Raw genomic sequence first — 17,744 nt, 5'->3', positions numbered from 1 at the left:
CCCATAAAGGTATACCGTACCTTAAGTGAGACTCTTCCAAAGCGTGATATGCTGTTTGCATATCACTGCATAACAGCCGGTGGGAATTTTACTTTTCATTTTCCTGATGTGAGCGTCAAATTTTAGTCCACCGTCTATATACAGCCCCAGAAATTTAGTACCGTCTCTGTTCTCAATGATACCGCTCGCTACAGATAAATTATGAAGTGAACATTTGAAAGTCATAATATTTGTTTTCGAAATATTGAGGGAGAGTAGATTGGAATCACACCAAGATTTTTTGTATGTCATGAGCTATTTATTGTCTCATTGAGTATAGTCTATACCTTTACTATGCCACAATATAGTGGTGTCGTCAGCGAAAAGAGTGAATGTTCCAGACTTATGTTCATCAAATCGTTAATATACAACAGGAACAATATGGGACCGTGAACCGATCCCTGTGGTACTTCAGTATCTATTTCAATACCGTTTGAACATTTATTCGTTTTCACAATCTGACTACGACTATTGAGATACGACTCAAACCACCGTAGTGTTATCCCTCTACATCCATAGATATTCAGCTTTCGTAGCAGTATTTTATGATCAACGCAGTCAAACGCTTTTGTAAGGTCACAAAATACTGCTGCAGCAGCATCTCCATCATTCATATTGGAAAACACCTCAAACAGGAAAGAGAATTTTGCATCATGTGTGCTCTTGTTGCTCTGGAATCCAAATTGATTTTTCCTTATAATGTTATGGCGAAGGAGAAATTCATTGAGTCTTTTCTTAACTAGTTTTTCAATTATTTTTGCAATAGTAGGAATGAGAGATATTGGTCGATAATTTGAAGGATCATCTACAGAGTTACCTTTATATAAAGGAACACTATCGACAATTGTAGAAAGGATGGAAACCTGACATTTTTGACAAGATTCAAGATTGATTAGTGATACAAGAGTTCTGAGCGCTTCTATCGGAAGATTTTCAATAATTTTAATTGAAATTTCATCATAACCAGATGTTGATTTATTCCTTATATCACCAAAAACTTCAAACAGTTCATCAATATTCGTATCATCCATTTGATGATACGAATGATGGCTTTTTATTTTTTGTTTTGATCTTTTGAACAGAAAATGAATAATTGAACACTTTGGTGAGTTGGTTATGGAAAACAAGAAAAGGATCATTTTCGGATAATATGTTTTTCCAGTCAAGTTCAAAACAGTTTCGGTAAAACCTATTATAATTCGCACTGCTGTATAGTCTTCCATATTTATATTTCTTACTTTTCATAACATCGAGATCTATGGTACATTTGATGGCTTCATGATCTGAAAGTCCTGAGGAACTAACTGTGCACTTAATATTTTCCAAGTGAAAATTACTCGAAAAATAATCAATACAAGACTACGAATATTGAGAAATGCGAGTACATGAATTAACATGCATGTACAGACTGAAAGAGTTGAATAGATGTGTTTGGGTGGTAGATATTCCATATATATCTTCAATAGTTTTACTCTTGAGTCCCATAATGATTACTCAGATATCATCAGGTGTAGTTGGTATGAAAAACATAGAATTGATGATATAATTTTATATTATATTAATCAAAGTTGTTCAGAATTGTCAGTCAATAAAAAAAATCTCAAATCTCCACATAAGGACTTTGCCGGAACAATCTGGAACTCACTTCATCGACCTTATTCTCAAGGAAATTGTGAAATTATTGTTGTTAACTAGCTGGAATTCCCGTGACATCCCGTATATCATATTACCCGACGCAGCGCACCGAAACAGTAGCAGCCGGCAAACAAATGCCATTAAATGAGACGTTTTAATTAAGATCTCTTGAATGCATCTCCGACTAACGACTCCATAATTATTATGAGTTGAATTGTTGATGTAATAAACCATCCCCTACAATATTTGTAAGTGGAAACCCTTGTAGAAAAACAACCCTAGCTGTCAACCGGCGCCCTATCCCCAGGCCTAACCGCTTTGTTATTCATATTTATGTATTATATTGATGGGTTTACGCCAGAGTAAGTAGTTTGGAAGTAATTCGAAAATTTTCGAGGAGCTCTTGGGGTCGGTCCGATGAAAAAATGGAAACTCTTCGGGGATGACAGATATGTTTTGGATCGTTAGCATGGACTGGAGATGTGGAAACACCCAGAGAAATATTGATTTCGAGCTCAGAAATGGAGTTTGAAAGTTAACCATCATTTAGTTTGTTTACAGTACTCAATTTGTTAAAAGTTATAACTTTTTTTTCCGGTCATTTTACAATAGAGTGATATCGAAGCAGACTTCTACAGGGTTTTTCAACAAATAGTTTCCACCATGTGTTTGTTTCATTTCATTGATTTGTCTCCGAAGTTGACCAGTTTCTTGAATACTCGTAAGAATACGATAAAAACGAACCATTACGCTTAGTTTTCTATTATATATTTTTTATTCAATCAATTTATCATTTTCTTAACACTCTTATGCTATTATGTCAGTATCCTATGTTATTATCTCCCAGTATTTACATACTTACATACATACATACAATTTTCACATACTTTGCACGAAGGAGATGAAATCCGCCGTATGGAGTATTGTTTATGGATGCAGGGAAATGATCTCAATGACAGGAATTTTTTAAAGTATATCTTATACAGTGATGAGGCTACCTTTACCACGAATGATGTTGTATCTTCCCAGAACATGAGGTTTTGGGCTGAACAAAATCCAAATTGGGTGGTGAATTGTAGAGACCAAATATCTCAGAAAGTTAATGTGTGGTGTGGTATCCTGAACGAAAATAACATCGGGCAATTTTTTTCGATCAAAATTTAAACGAATGACTATTCGTTGATTTTCTCGAAAATGCATTTTCTGATGTGTTGGAAGAACTACCTTTGGATGTGAGACACAGCATGATTTTTCAGTTAGATGGTTCACCAGTTCACAATAGTGGCATAACAAGGGTTTGGTTGAATAGAAATCTACCTATGAAATGGATAGGACCCAATAGCCCTCTCGTAGTATGGCCACCACGATCCCCAGATTTAACTCCACTGGATTTTTATTTATGGGGAAACTTGAAAAATAAAGTTTATGAGGATAGACCAACAAATGAGGAAGATCTCCGTGCAAGAATTATACAAGCGTGTAGAGAAATCACATCTAGAGAACTGAGAAGAGTTGGAGGAAATAATAGAAGGCGCATAGAAATATGTGTTCGATTGGAGGGAAATTTCATAGAAGGCACGAAAATATAAAATTGTCAACAGTTAAATCATTTGAAACTGATTGTTTTGATTTTTAATTGAAAGTGTGATTTTGAAAGTAGTACTTCGAAAGAATTTTGAACTACACAACATTTTTCGCCACAAAATATTCTTGTTTTTTTTTAAATAATGGGAAAATGAGAATATGAACTAACATTAACCATCCTAAAAGCCTACTGATTACATGTTTCCGTTCCTCTTACAAAATTACCATTTTGAGCCTATTTTGCCCCCTAATATGTTTTACCGTAAAAATGGGGTGTTCCATCGCGAGTGGCGGACAGTGTATATCACTTTGGCCAATCCCATTCAGGTGGTAGGTGCATTTTGAGCATTTCCATCAGTCCTGAAAGTTTCATCGTTCCACCTCGAATATTACGGAAGATACGAGGGTGTTTCCATAAGAAGTGAGACAAATTCGGATTTTTCAGGACTAAAATTTTTTCAGGAAAAAGTGTAATCGTAGTAAGTTGGTAGTCCTGATCACGAATCTGAAGGAATTTTGAGCCTATTTTGCCCCCTAATATGTTTTACCGTGAAAATGGGGTGTTCCATCGCGAGTGGCGGACAGTGTATATCATTTTGGCCAATCCGATTCAGGTGGTAAGTGCATTTCGAGCATTTCCACCAGTCCATCGTTCTACCTCGAATATTACGGTAGATACGGGGGTGTTTCCATGAGAAGTGAGACACACTATATATATATATATATATATATATATATTATATATATATATATATATATATATATATAAAGGAAAGGATTAGTCGGAACAGCACTCAAGAAAAATTATTGACAAACCGCGGACACGTGTTTCTGGCTATTGGCCTCATCAGCGCGGTGTAGCCAAGTGCAGAGATGAGCAACACTTGGTTGTCAGAAAAGAAAAAACAGCACAAACGAACAGAGTCACCAACAGGAGCCTACCGCACATTTGTGATTTCAATTAGTAGACCTAGAATTTCTAGGATATCATAACATCACCACGGAGGCAGCTACAGCTACCTGCGTGACTTCCGAGTCCAGGATATAAACATATAGAAGGAGGTGTTATCGAGTGTCTATGATTTAATTAAAAAAGGAAAGGATTAGTCGGAACAGCACTCAAGAAAAATTATTGGCAAACCGCGGACACGTGTTTCTGGCTATCAGCGCGGTGTAGCCAAGTGCAGAGATGAGCAACACTTGGTTGTCAAAAAAGAAAAAACAGCACAAACGAACAGAGTCATCAACAGGAGTCTACCGCACATTTGTGATTTCAATTAGGAGACCTAGAATTTCTAGGATATCATAACATCACCACGGAGGCAGCTACAGCTACCTGCGTGACTTCCGAGTCCAGGATATAAACATATAGAAGGAGGTGTTATCGAGTGTCTATGATTTAATTAAAAAAGGAAAGGATTAGTCGGAACAGCACTCAAGAAAAATTATTGGCAAACCGCGGACACGTGTTTCTAGCTATTGGCCTCGGTAGGCTCCTGTTGGTGACTCTGTTCGTTTGTGCTGTTTTTTCTTTTTTGACAACCAAGTGTTGCTCATCTCTGCACTTGGCTACACCGCGCTGATGAGGCCAATAGCCAGAAACACGTGTCCGCGGTTTGCCAATAATTTTTCTTGAGTGCTGTTCCGACTAATCCTTTCCTTTTTGAATTAAATCATAGACACTCGATAACACCTCCTTCTATATATATATATATATATATATATATATAAATTTCAATATTAAATTCTACAAAAAGGATTTGTAGAATGTATACTCACGTATACATACAATCGATCGCTTCAAAAACCTTTCACTACCTTTCTTCGAAAGCTTCTGATAATTCCTCTTCCATATTCTCTGTTTCACTGTCACTGTCGTTATTTAAATCAATAATGAATTTATTTCCACCATAAATATGAAAGTGTCTTTTTCAACTAAATTGCTTTTCTGACAGCCTTCTTCGGTAATATTAGATACTTCTTCTTCAATGAGCTCTATTACCTTCTCATCAAATTTTGGAAAATTGTTTTTACGTCTGATGCTTTGTTTCAAGTTTCCCCAAATCAACTCGATGGGATTGAAAACACAAAAATAGGGGAAAAGTCTCAGTATGGTGTGTCCATACTTTTCAGCAATACTTTCAAGGGTATACACTTTTTCAAATGTTTTTGTCTGTAAAACTTCGAGTAGTTGGTATTTGGTATAGTAATCTTCGTCCAAATGGAAAATTTGCCATTGTTCTTGTGTATATTTAGTTATTTGTTCTAAGTATTTGTTACACAATTCCACTATTCTTCTGCTTTCCATAACTGCTTGATGTTTGTTTAATATTTTAAATCTAAATCCTAGTTACTTTATTCAATTCAGAAGAGTTTGGTCACATCAGCAGCTCACGTTATGGCCAGAAGGTATCAAATTTTTTCCTCATAATTTCAGTTGTAGGAACCTCGTTGCTTTTGTAAAATCGTATATTGTTTTTTCAATAATTTTATTAGATGAACATCTAAAGATTCTGGTAATTCTGTATCACATCGCGTCTTGCGTTCATAAAGTTAGCTTTTGACTATTTTACTTACAGTTGAGAAAGGAGTTTCGGTCAAATCTGATGTTGCTTGTAATAGTTTCTTACCCTCTAAACCAAACTTGATTCTTATATACATTGAAACATACTTTCTGTGTTTCAATATTCAAATGCATCCGAGTCTTATTCACTGGTATCTCTTTTTCGCATTGTTCACCATCGCTATTGGAATCACTACACTGAAAAAAGTCCGCGTTGTTATCACACTCGTTGTTACTATTAGTACTTGTCCAAGGACGCCACATTTTGAACAGCTAACAGAACTTTTGAGTACAAATAACTGCACCAATATCGAATTTCAACACTCAAATCGCGATCAGTTTCTGAACTGAACATCGATGACACGACGGCGATAACCATCCCCGCATTCACCGATTACTATTCGTAACATGACTTCAAATTCAATTTTATGATTCTCCAGCCAATCATAAAACTCGGTTAGTAAAAATTATCCAATACGAACCGCCAATTGTACAGCCCTCGTGGACTAGTTTGCTGCCAGTTCATTTCCATGTATTGTTTTTTTCTGTCCTTTAAGAGTGTCGCCAATTTAAGTGGTCGTTTACTTCGTCTATACCATAGTTATTATGTAAATATCTAATTTACTGTTTCGATATTGATTGATGTATGAAAATGTTTTTCGCAAAAAAAAACACAAAAACTGCATTTTTATATAAATCATAACATATAAATTCATACAAAATGTTTAAACAATATAAATAGTTTTAGCCCCGCTTCAAAAGTTTTCTGATTCATAATTATTTAGGACTTCAGGACTTCCGATTGAAAGACCCACTGATTCTACTATTTAGACTCTGACTTTCTAGAGGAATCAAAATGAGTTGTGAAATTGATAGAGTTTCAAATGCTACGATTGAAACAGTATCAGGACTACTGGATTGAAAACTTACAAAGCAGAATTCGATGTGATCAAGCTTTCACATTTCTTGAGTGAAGGTCAAAAATCGCCCTGAAATTACAGAAAACGAATCGGTATTTATCCAGTCCGGAGAAACAGAACATCTCATATTTCAAGTTCCATCGACGAATCTTCCAATTCATAAACTAAAGAAGGATGATAACCCTCCTTCGTGAACCCCCACAATTGATTAGCCTTCTATCAAGTCAACAAAAAGAAGAAAAACATCGATTCACTTTCACAAAAAGCGAACGTGAGAGGCAAACACGCGGCTCGAATCGCAGGTTGTGGTTCACCCACGTTCATTGAGATCTGCGTTGGCGCCATTTATATGGGACATGAAAGGCATGAAATATGTGTTTGTGTAATAGTGCTGTCTTACTTTTACGGCATTCGAAATATACCTAATGTCATCGTTCGATTTGAGAATCATGGATTTCCTTAGAGGAAACACTTGAAAACTTTATATTCATCTCATTCAGAGGTTATTTGAATTCTGAAAATGGTGATCCGTCTAGCTTTTGGGTTTATTGGAAAATATGCGTACTTAACACCTTTTTTAGTATTTCTTAATAACACAAGCACATTTAATGAACATCTAATGCGGGTCCTAGTATAGTCGAAGTAAACAATATTGAAGTACATTTAAAGTTTGCGGCACTCTCAAAGGCCAAAAAAAAACAATACATAGAAATGAACCGGCAGCGAACTAGTCCACGTAGACTGTAGACTTGGCGATTCGTATTGGATAATTTTTACTAACCGAGTTTTATGATTGGCTGAAGGGTCATAAAATCAAATTTAAAATCATGTAACCGTGACGAATAGAAATCGGGGAATGCGGGGATGGCTATCGCCGTCGTGTTCAGTTCAGGAACTGATCGCGATTTGAGTGTTGAAATTAAATATTGGTGCAGCTATAATTACTTAAAATTTTTGTTTTCTGTTCTTTCCAGTGTAGTGATTTCAATAGCGATGGTGAACAATGCGAAAAAGAGATACCAGTGAATAAGATTCAGATGCATTTGAATATTGAAACACATACAGTATGTTTCAATGTATTTAAGAATCTACATCTCAAGTTTGGTTTCGAGGGAAACAAACTATTACAAGCAACATCAGATTTGACCGAAATTCTTCTCTCAACTGTTCGTATAATAGTCAAAAACAAACCTCATGAACGCTAGACGCGATGTGATACAGGATTACCAAAAACTTTAGATTTTCATCTAAAAAAATCATTGAAGAAAAACAATATATGGCTGTTACAAAAGCAATGAGATTCCTACAACTGAAATCATAAGGAAGAAATTGAATATTTCCGGCCATAACGTGAGCTGCTGTGAATTGGATAAAGAAACTAGGATTTGAATTTGAAATAATAAACAAACGTCAAGAAGTTATGAAAAGCAGAAGAATAGTGGAATTGCGTAACAAATACTTAGAATAAATAACCAAATATAGACAAGAACAATGGCAAATTTTCTATTTGGACGAAACTTGGTATGACACTCACGACACAGTTACGAAAAGTTCTGGAGCGTCCTGACACATGCACTGATCTAGGTGTTACTTTTGATTCATTCGTTTCTTTCAATAAACATATTGACACTACTCTGACAGCTGCTTATCGTATGTATGGATTATCAGTTAGAAATACAAAAGACTCCAAAAAAGCTTCAACATTGAAATTACTTTACTTCACTTTTGTTCGATCTAGGCTAGAATATGCATCTGTTGTATGGAGTTCCTATTATCAGGTTTATATAAATCAATTAGAAGCCCTGCAGAAGCGCTTTTTAAAATATATGTCTCTTAAACTTGTAGGAACGTGTCCTACCTACTGTAGGAATACCCTACTATCAATTGCTTGAAACTCACAATTTTCGTCGTTTTTTTATTCACGGTCATAAAGAATATCAATACCTACTTTCAAGTGTTACATATGTTGAGTTTTTGGGTTCTTAGACGGTCATCTAGGAATAGTGTCACCTTTTATCTCAACACTCCGCTAAAAAATTTAATGGAAAAATTGCCAATTTATACAACGTACGATACCTCTATTTTTGTCAGTCGTGTCCTAGATATATTCAACTGCCAAATTATACAAATCAAAAGACATTTTTTAGCTAACTGACAGTTCTGTTTTTGATTTTTTTTTATATAGATTCACAAATTGTATTATGTAAGTACATATTTGAAAATGCCACTATTCTGTAATTGGGTTCATCCTGTAGAATAGTCTATGAAATAAATGAATAAATAATGCTTTTTTGGTAAGGGTGATAATAGCAGAAAAGGAGCATCGAAACTATATATGATATTTGAAGGTCATTTATTCAAAAAAAAAATATATAACCCCTTCAATTCAAATGTTTCTTGTATTATCTACGTGGTTGTACTGAATGTCAACGTCTATAATCAAAGATTTTCCCACGCGATGCAAAAATAGTCACCTTATTGATTTTCCAAGATTTGGAATCAACGACAACAAATCACAAATCTATAAGTTCCTTGCAGGGCCGTAGCGAAAAGAAAAACCAGGGGGGAAGGGAATCCAAATTTTCCCAACCCCACCAGCAAAATTTTCCAACTTTCGAAAAAATCAAAGCCGAGGGATTAGTTACTACTATAATATATTAATTTTCTCACTTAACTATCCAAAGATTGGCTGAATGCTTATGTCCGTTAGGGTATGCACAAACAAAAATAAATTTTGGTAATTATAAAAATAATAATGGGAGTTTTTCTTCTTTGGACCAAGGTCCTTGGTATCCACCATGTATAGGAATATTCAATACAAATGAAAGGAAACAACACTTAAATAATATTGTGCTTATTGTTTTCTATCTATCTATCTTCACGGCCCGAAATTTTCCAACTTTTCCAAGTCGAAAAAACAGCGAAAAGTTGGGAATTTTGTAAAATTGTCACTTCAAAATATGTGGACTGTTCAGGACTGTTCTCTTACTTGGGAGAAATTAAACTTTTTACCTTTTACCTACCTACCTTTTACCTACTTTTAAAGTTATTACCTCTCCCTTTCTTTTCTCTCATTTTTATTTTTTTAATTTTTATTAATTTTTTTACTATTATTTTTTTCTCTCTTCACGGCCCAAAATTTCTCAACTTTTTCCCAAGTCGAAAAAGCAGGGGGGAGGCTCCCTCCCATGGCGACGGCCATGGTTCCTTGACATTTTGCGAGTTACGAAAGACAAAATTATACCTTCATTCTTCTAGTATAGTTTCGTAAAAGGCCTATTTTCATTTTTTACCACGCCTTTATTGATACACCTTTAAGAACAATAAAATGGTTGAAGTTCGATTAATTTTTTAGAAAGTTTTCAAGACGCTTTATTTGATTTTCATTGATATCTGAACTGATTGTGAATGAAATAATTCATCTTGTAATCAAATATCTATCCCTAGCCATATCACTACTTTTCTAAGTCATGCTACTTAAGTTACTGTTGTACACATCATCATTAACTAGAAGTACTGCCTTCATAGAGAATGAATAATTATTCCAAAATAAAAAAATGCCAACTGTTGTTTTTGTTTTCACAAAAAACTGATTGTTACGATGGATTTATTCATCAGATATTCAAAGTTATTGAATTGGATGAAAAAAAAATCGTTTATGAAAGATCTATACATAAAGAGAGACAAATATCAATTTGAAATTTGTCACTCTACAAAATGTTCATCAGTCACATTCATGAAATATATTCTATTCGTTTACGTTAAATGGACGTCTGATAAATATAACAAACAAAATTGTAAACACTCTCACTGGTAGGAATTTTTATTCTCTTTTTTTACGAGAAATGGATGCAGATGTTCAGTCATCAATGGCAATTAATTTCCAACAGATCTACTTCATTTAACTCATTAACGCATGTTCGCTTATAACTATGAGAACATATCTTTGTCATAACGGGTGACTCTGAATATGAGGAAAAAATCAGCCTTTTTCTATTGATGAATTGTGTGACGAACATTTTTCGGTAGGTAACAAATTTTCGAAGAGGAAGAATTTCAAGGCATACTTGCATATTTCATTTGCATGGACAAATCAAGGAGTGAGTTCTTCGCACAGTGTAGTGCGAAGTATTTCAAAAATGAATTTGTCATGTGTACGCCATATCACAATATGACAAAATGAGAAAAAATACTTTTATGGCCGAAGTGATGAATGAAGAGACCAAAATCCGAGCTAGTAGGCCGTGGTAGATTGGAACCTAAAATATCAAACGTTTCGTCTGCTACTGCGGCAGACATCATCTATTGGACAACATCCCCTTTTGAACAAAAATGAATAATCATTATGAATTTTTTTTTATATTGGGTGTTGTCATCTCTAGCTTGGACAAGAGCTTCCATTCTCCGAGGCATTCCACAAACTCGCGTTCAAATATACTCCTGGGACATGTTATTCCACTCCTCTATGAGCGCTTAAAACGAATACGTGAAGAAAATGAAATGCTTCATTCAATAATTCGTGAATATGTAACTAATCCCGACATCTCGATGAATGAAAAAATAATGAATAGGGAATGAACAATGCTTGCATATGGTTTTGAAGGTCATCCGAAAGCTGTATCATACAGTTCGAGCGTTACCGATAGACAATGAAAAAGCTTATCTGGACTACATATCGTTGATTTGGTAATGTTACCTATTACCTATCCTTGTTTTACTTAGGTTTCATTTAGGGTATTTTAGATGATTTTTAACACAGATATAAAACTATAGTTTCCTTAAATATATTTCAATAAATGATTTGTTCTTAGATGCCATGAAACTATTATACCCATAACGAATTTGTTTTAGTTGCCAATCGGCCTCTTGTTTATGATAAATATGGACAATAAGACATAATTATATTGAAATTTAGGATCTCTATGATTATCAGCATGTGCTAGCAATTTAAAAACTATTACTGTGAGGTGGGGCTACCGTCAATCCAAGACTAAGGTAAAACAAAGAAATAGGTATGTTAGATATTTGCAAATTGAATTCATTTCATATACTTTCTCAGTTTGAATTTCATAATACAAAAATATATTAGTTTTTTGGCCCTCCAGAAAATCGTCGAAGTATATATCAAGGTTATCGATATCTCGTACTAGCACCATAGATCTTTCACCATAGCGTCAGGTTCATCTGTCGTTTTCATATCTTAGGGTTCAAGCTTATTTCGAATCAGATCTACTTAGAAAAAAAATAACCAATTATTCAAACCAGATTTTCATGAATATGTCATTGTTCAAATCATAGTAAAGTGTTTCTTTCTCTCACTTTAATCGAAACAAAATAGCCAAAGATGTTTGAATGATCGATTTTCCAAAATTTTCTCGTGCAACTTCCAAAACACGCATACTTTAGTTACAATAGTTTTCCGTAAAATAATCAGGTGACACACCACTGGAATACAACATAGTCTTCTCTTCCTTCGATTGACCGAAGAGGTCGCCACTTTCCCCTCAGAGAATCAGTCGAAATCTAAATAATCGGGGTTGGGCGTGTTACTTCTGTAAATCGTGGAAAAAGTGAGTGTTTTAAAGATATGTAACTGTAGGATAAAAGGATTTTGGTGAGTTGAATAATTTGATACATGTTTTGTCTTCGTGCCCCAGCTTTGACCGCGTGGAACTGTCCTTTTTTGGAAATACGGAAGTCCAAAGATTCATCTGTTTGACATTTGTACATTTAAAGTGTTGAAAACAGTGAGAATAATTTGACACATTCATCCCCCAGTGCACGTGGGATACTTTCATTCACGATCAATCTTATCAGGTTGATGTAGAACTGTGTGAAACGGTTGCGATTTTACATAAGCGAATAATAGTGTTTCTCATCTAAAAGTTCACTAGAATCGTTCGGATTTTTTGATTTCCCTTGTATGCAATACAATCGATACTGAAATAAATCGGTATCAAATTTCAATTCCAATTTTTCAAGTAATCAATATATTCTGAATCTGACGTTGACTTTATTTATATTCGTGCTTGACGCATCTACTCTGGCCTGCTTCTGTGTTCTGCTTTCCAGGAAACATAGGCGTAACTGGAAGGGCCTTTTTAAGATTATTTGAAAAAGAAATAATTATTTCATAATATAACTTTTAAGCAGCAGGTTACGAATTTCATACTACTTTTCCGAAAAAAAGTGCAACATTATTTCAATTTGAATAAGTTTCTTTTTGTTCGATTTGTTTTGTAGAAATTCATGTATTCAATATATTCATAATTTCCAAAAAAGTCCAGTCTAACTATGTAACGTAAAGAAGTACCTATTTATAATCTTATCAGATCGAATGGTTTCATCCAACGCCGATATGAAGTTCATCCAACCTCTCTTGGAGTGATAAAAGAAAAGAAAATCGACTTCATTGCTCCTTTCATCAGTATAGACGCTTAGTTGAGTTATTTCCGTTTCTGCATCGGAAAACAACCACAAATTGATAAGAATGCTCGATATATACACAGCCGTTTATTATTCAAAGAGATATGCAGAGATAATTCTCAGTTGCGTTGCAAATTTCCGAATCGTGCGACAAAATATAAGTAACATTTCCTAAATATTCACTTCATCTTTCTCAGATTAATTTCAAATACTGCTCCATCGTTACTTTCAAATAAGATGGGTGGTTTTCCTTCGGGGTTCCAACCTAGGTCCTCTTTTGTTGTTATTATTAATCAATGATTAATGTGGAAGTTTGAATTGTGAACGTTTATGTTCTGCTGATTACTGATTATTTTCAATAAATAATGACACGAAGGATTGTGCATATCTCTCGAATTTTTGCTGTCTAGCACCAATGATTTTTATCGCCTCAATCATCGCGAAACACCGTCCTTTCACTGGTCTCTTCAATCTTGTGAACAGAAAACAGTCACAAGGGGGCAATTCTGGTGAATACGGTGGTTGAGTGTTGTTTTTGATTAAAAAATTTACGAACAAGTATATACCCAGCATTCGTCGCCAGTTATGACCTTTATAAGCATATCTGGATCGCCGTTGCTGTCATTCAATAATTCCTGAGGGATGCTCATGCGACGGTTTTTCTGTCAAAATTCAACAGTGTTGGAAAGAACTTTGCTGCCACACGCTTCATGCCTAAAATTTTTGAAAAAATTGCATGGCAATTTCCTTATCTCCTACAGAAATACAATGACTTCAAAGATCTATAGAGATTTCATTTGATTGAAAGCTATTATTTGGGAAACATACTTCACTTACACCGACATTCATAAGGTAAGAGCATCAATAGATTTCAGAGAAAGTTTATCAAAAACTGAACTGACTGAAAATCTATGTCAGAACTTACTAAGATTTAATTTGATGTTCACTGTGGAAGGTTTACAAAACCGCGACACGTTGAATTGGAAGAACATTTAAAGAACGCATAGAAAAACTTAGAACCAGTTTCTAGACTGGAAAAATAAATTCAACGTATGCTTCTCATTTCCTCGCGGAGGAACATGAGCTGAATCATGAATTTGAAACTAGACCTTCTGGAAAGTAAGAAAATCAGTAGGTACGAATATTCCCAATATCTAATGAACGACCAAATGGAATTGAATAGCTCCTCGTTACTTGATATGTTCTTACAGTATAATAATGTTTTTGTCGCCCTATAGTAATAAGTACTTATGATATTATTGGACACAGGCGAAGCTTACTGGCTTACAGAGACAGGCTTGTCTGGCAATCAGTGGTGCCATCAGTACCACACCGTCAGCGGCCATGGAGATCTTTTCAGATCTACCTCCTCTCCACATTTTTCTCGAGAGGCTAGATAGACTGCATATAGACTTTTGCACATTGCCAATTGCACAAATCAATTTAATGCAGAGAGCAACAGACTGTTGGATAACACTGGAAGTCACAGCATTCTGGAAATGACCTCTGACTTTATGCCTCCAATAGTAAAGTATTGTTCCCGAATAGAGAGGACTGGATCCTCCGGGAGAAGGAAATATTAAGAGCAGATAGTTAGGATCAAAAAGCACCTTCCGGTTCTGGTGCAGGTGTTTTCAGTCGTAGACCCAGGACAGAGATATCAACCTGCCTAGGAACCTGTGCGACTATATTTCAAGCGAAAATTTACGCTATTGAATAAATAATATTCTCGTACAGTCAAGTCTTCCTATCGACTCTCCTCGATAGGAAGACTTGACAGATTGTCTCTGGTCTGAATTCCTAGCCATACTGGCCTGGAAGGCAATGAGGCTTCTGACTCTTTTGCAAGCAGCTTCATCGGGCCAAAACCTGTCATTGGCATCGCTTGAGGCTTTGCCAAATAAAGATTGAACACCTGGATGACAAAAAGATTTATGAACTTCTGGCAGCATATTCCAGGATTGGCTAACTCCAAGGCGTTTATTCACCCTTCGAAGCTTGATACCAAACAGTTGTTGGACTGCAGTACGGGCAGTACGATGTCTAACGGGCCTCTTATAGTTTACTGTCATTTCAATCATCATATGCAGAGACGTGGACTGTCGAAAACAGTGTGTGTCGCCTCTGTTTGGAAACTGATGAAACAGCAGAGCACATACTTTGTGCCTGCCCCGCTGTTAACCGAATCAGGTTTGTAGAGTACGGCCCTGCCGAACTCTATTACCGTCTGACCTGAAAGATCACTCACCATACAAACTAATCGGCTTCGTTAAGAAGCTGGACTTATTTGGTCGAGTGTGAATAGGTGTGAGCCACAATAAGACTTTGCGGGTCTCTGTGGAGATTCGAATAGACCCACTCACTTTGGACCTAACCTAATATTTATCAATTGGTTGATTTGTTTTTCACGTAATTTTTATTAGTGAAGAAGTATTTTAACATGCCTTTATTGTCAATAAAATGATTGTATTCTCAAAGAATGTGAACTTTCACGGCCGGGGAAAACTCTGTGAAAGCTATTTTCTGGTTTTAATGACCGTGGTCTGCAGGTTCTTATACCTGACGTTTCGTCTGCGGTAGACATTATCATTATGAAGTAATGATCGCAGTGCTTGAGTTGTTCAGGGCAGAGCAAACTAAAAAGTTTGCCCTTTCTACACATGTAGAAAAGTAAAAACACCCATAGTGAATAATAATTCAGCATCACTCTAATTGCACTAATGTATCGCTTTATGTAAACATAAATTCAATCTGTATTCGAATTCAAAAATGACAGTTCAACTCAAATATTTTGAAAAAATGAGAACTGAAACCTGCAAATGCAAAGTTTCATTCTCATTTCATTCCGTCTTTGATGGTGACTTGCTTAGCGTTGAAAATGATGAATATGAAATTGCAATTCGCGCATTTCATCACTGTTCCTAAAGTAACTCGGGGAGTTCTTAACATAACCTGCCCCAAACAGGAGGCTAATGATCATAAGGCGTTGACTCCAACAGAAAAAATAGTTATATTGAGTCACTAAGGCAAATGATCCTGAAAAACGGTAGAAAAGATTCGCAAATTGTTCCTAAAGTGACTCGGGGAGTTCTTAACATAACCTGCCCAAAACAGGAGGCTAATGATCATAGTAGCCTAAGGCGTTGATTCCAACAGAAAACATAGTGATATTGAGTCACTAAGGCAAATGATCCTGAAACATGGTTGAAAAAATTCGCAAATTGTTCCTAAAGTGACTCGGGGAGTTCTTAACATAACCTGCCCAAAACTGGAGCCTAAGGCTTTGATTCCAACAGCAAAAATAGTGATATTGAGTCACTAAGGCACATGATCCTGAAACATGGTCGAAAAGATTCGCAAATTGTTCCTAAAGTGACTCGGGAAGTTCTTAACATAACCTGCCCAAAACAGGAGGCTAATGACCATAATAGCCTAAGGCGTTGACTCCAATAGAAAAAATAGTGATATTGAGTTACTAAGGCAAATGATCCTGAAAAATGGTTGAAAAGATTCGCAAATTGTTCCTAAAGTGACTCGGGAAGTTCTTAACATAACCTGCCCAAAATAGGAGGCTAATGATCATAGTAGCCTAAGGCGTTGATTCCAACAGAAAACATATTGATATTGAGTCACTAAGGCAAATGATCCTGAAACATGGTTGAAAAGATTCGCAAATTGTTCCTAAAGTGACTCGGGGAGTTCTTAACATAACCTGCCCAAAAAAGGAGCCTAATGACCACAGTAGCCTAAGGCTTTGATTCCAACAGCAAAAATAGTGATATTGAGTCACTGAGGCAAATGATCCTGAAACATGGTTGAAAAAATTCGCAAATTGTTCCTAAAGTGACTCGGGGAGTTCTTAACATAACCTGCCCAAAACTGGAGCCTAATGACCACAGTAGCCTAAGGCTTTGATTCCAACAGCAAAAATAGTGATAATGAGTCACTAAGGCAAATGATCCTGAAACATGGTCGAAAAGATTCGCAAATTGTTCCTAAAGTGACTCGGGAAGTTCTTAACATAACCTGCCCAAAACAGGAGGCTAATGACCATAATAGCCTAAGGCGTTGACTCCAATAGAAAAATAGTGATATTGAGTTACTAAGGCAAATGATCCTGAAAAATGGTTGAAAAGATTCGCAAATTGTTCCTAAAGTGACTCGGGGAGTTCTTAACATAACCTGCCCAAAATAGGAGGCTAATGATCATAGTAGCCTAAGGCGTTGATTCCAACAGAAAACATAGTGATATTGAGTCACTAAGGCAAATGATCCTGAAAAATGGTTGAAAATATTCGCAAACTATTCCTGAAGTGACTCGTGGAGTTCTTAACATAACCTGCCCCAAACAGGAGGTTAATGATCATAAAGCATTGACTCCAACAGAAAAAATAGTGATATTGAGTCACTAAGGCACATGATCCAGAGAAATAGTTGAAAATATTTGCAAATTCCAAAAAATTCTCAACTGCGACTTAACTCGTAATGATTTTATGAATAGATCGAACAGCAATTCCACATTTCAGTTACCACCGACTCCCATCTCGTCTATGAATCTATTTTTGCATAGTGATTCA

The 17,744-nt window shown here is 35.7% G+C and overlaps 1 protein-coding gene across 5 annotated transcripts in view; it reads left to right on the top strand.

Annotated features, from left to right (window-relative positions):
• rhea (Talin_middle and talin-RS domain-containing protein rhea) overlaps positions 1 to 17,744 on the top strand; it is a 113,640-nt gene that overhangs the window by 34,028 nt on the left and 61,868 nt on the right. The window contains exon 1 of one of the 5 annotated variants that reach the window (XM_074179713.1): positions 12,201 to 12,355. The exons of 3 other annotated variants lie outside the window; for them this stretch is intronic. The gene's annotated coding sequence lies outside the window, so the exon portion shown is untranslated. Of the gene's footprint in view, positions 1 to 12,200; positions 12,356 to 17,744 lie in introns of those variants that run through there. One more of the 5 variants, XM_074179714.1, reaches the window with a different exon arrangement.

This window comes from Leptinotarsa decemlineata, unplaced genomic scaffold, assembly GCF_025532065.1.
Source record: "Leptinotarsa decemlineata unplaced genomic scaffold, Ldec_3_MD MMD2_tig00026282_RagTag_RagTag, whole genome shotgun sequence".
NCBI classification, from domain to species: Eukaryota; Metazoa; Arthropoda; class Insecta; order Coleoptera; family Chrysomelidae; genus Leptinotarsa; species Leptinotarsa decemlineata.
The sequence above is the reverse complement of the archived record's forward strand: the minus strand, read 5'-3'. Positions and strand labels throughout refer to the sequence as shown.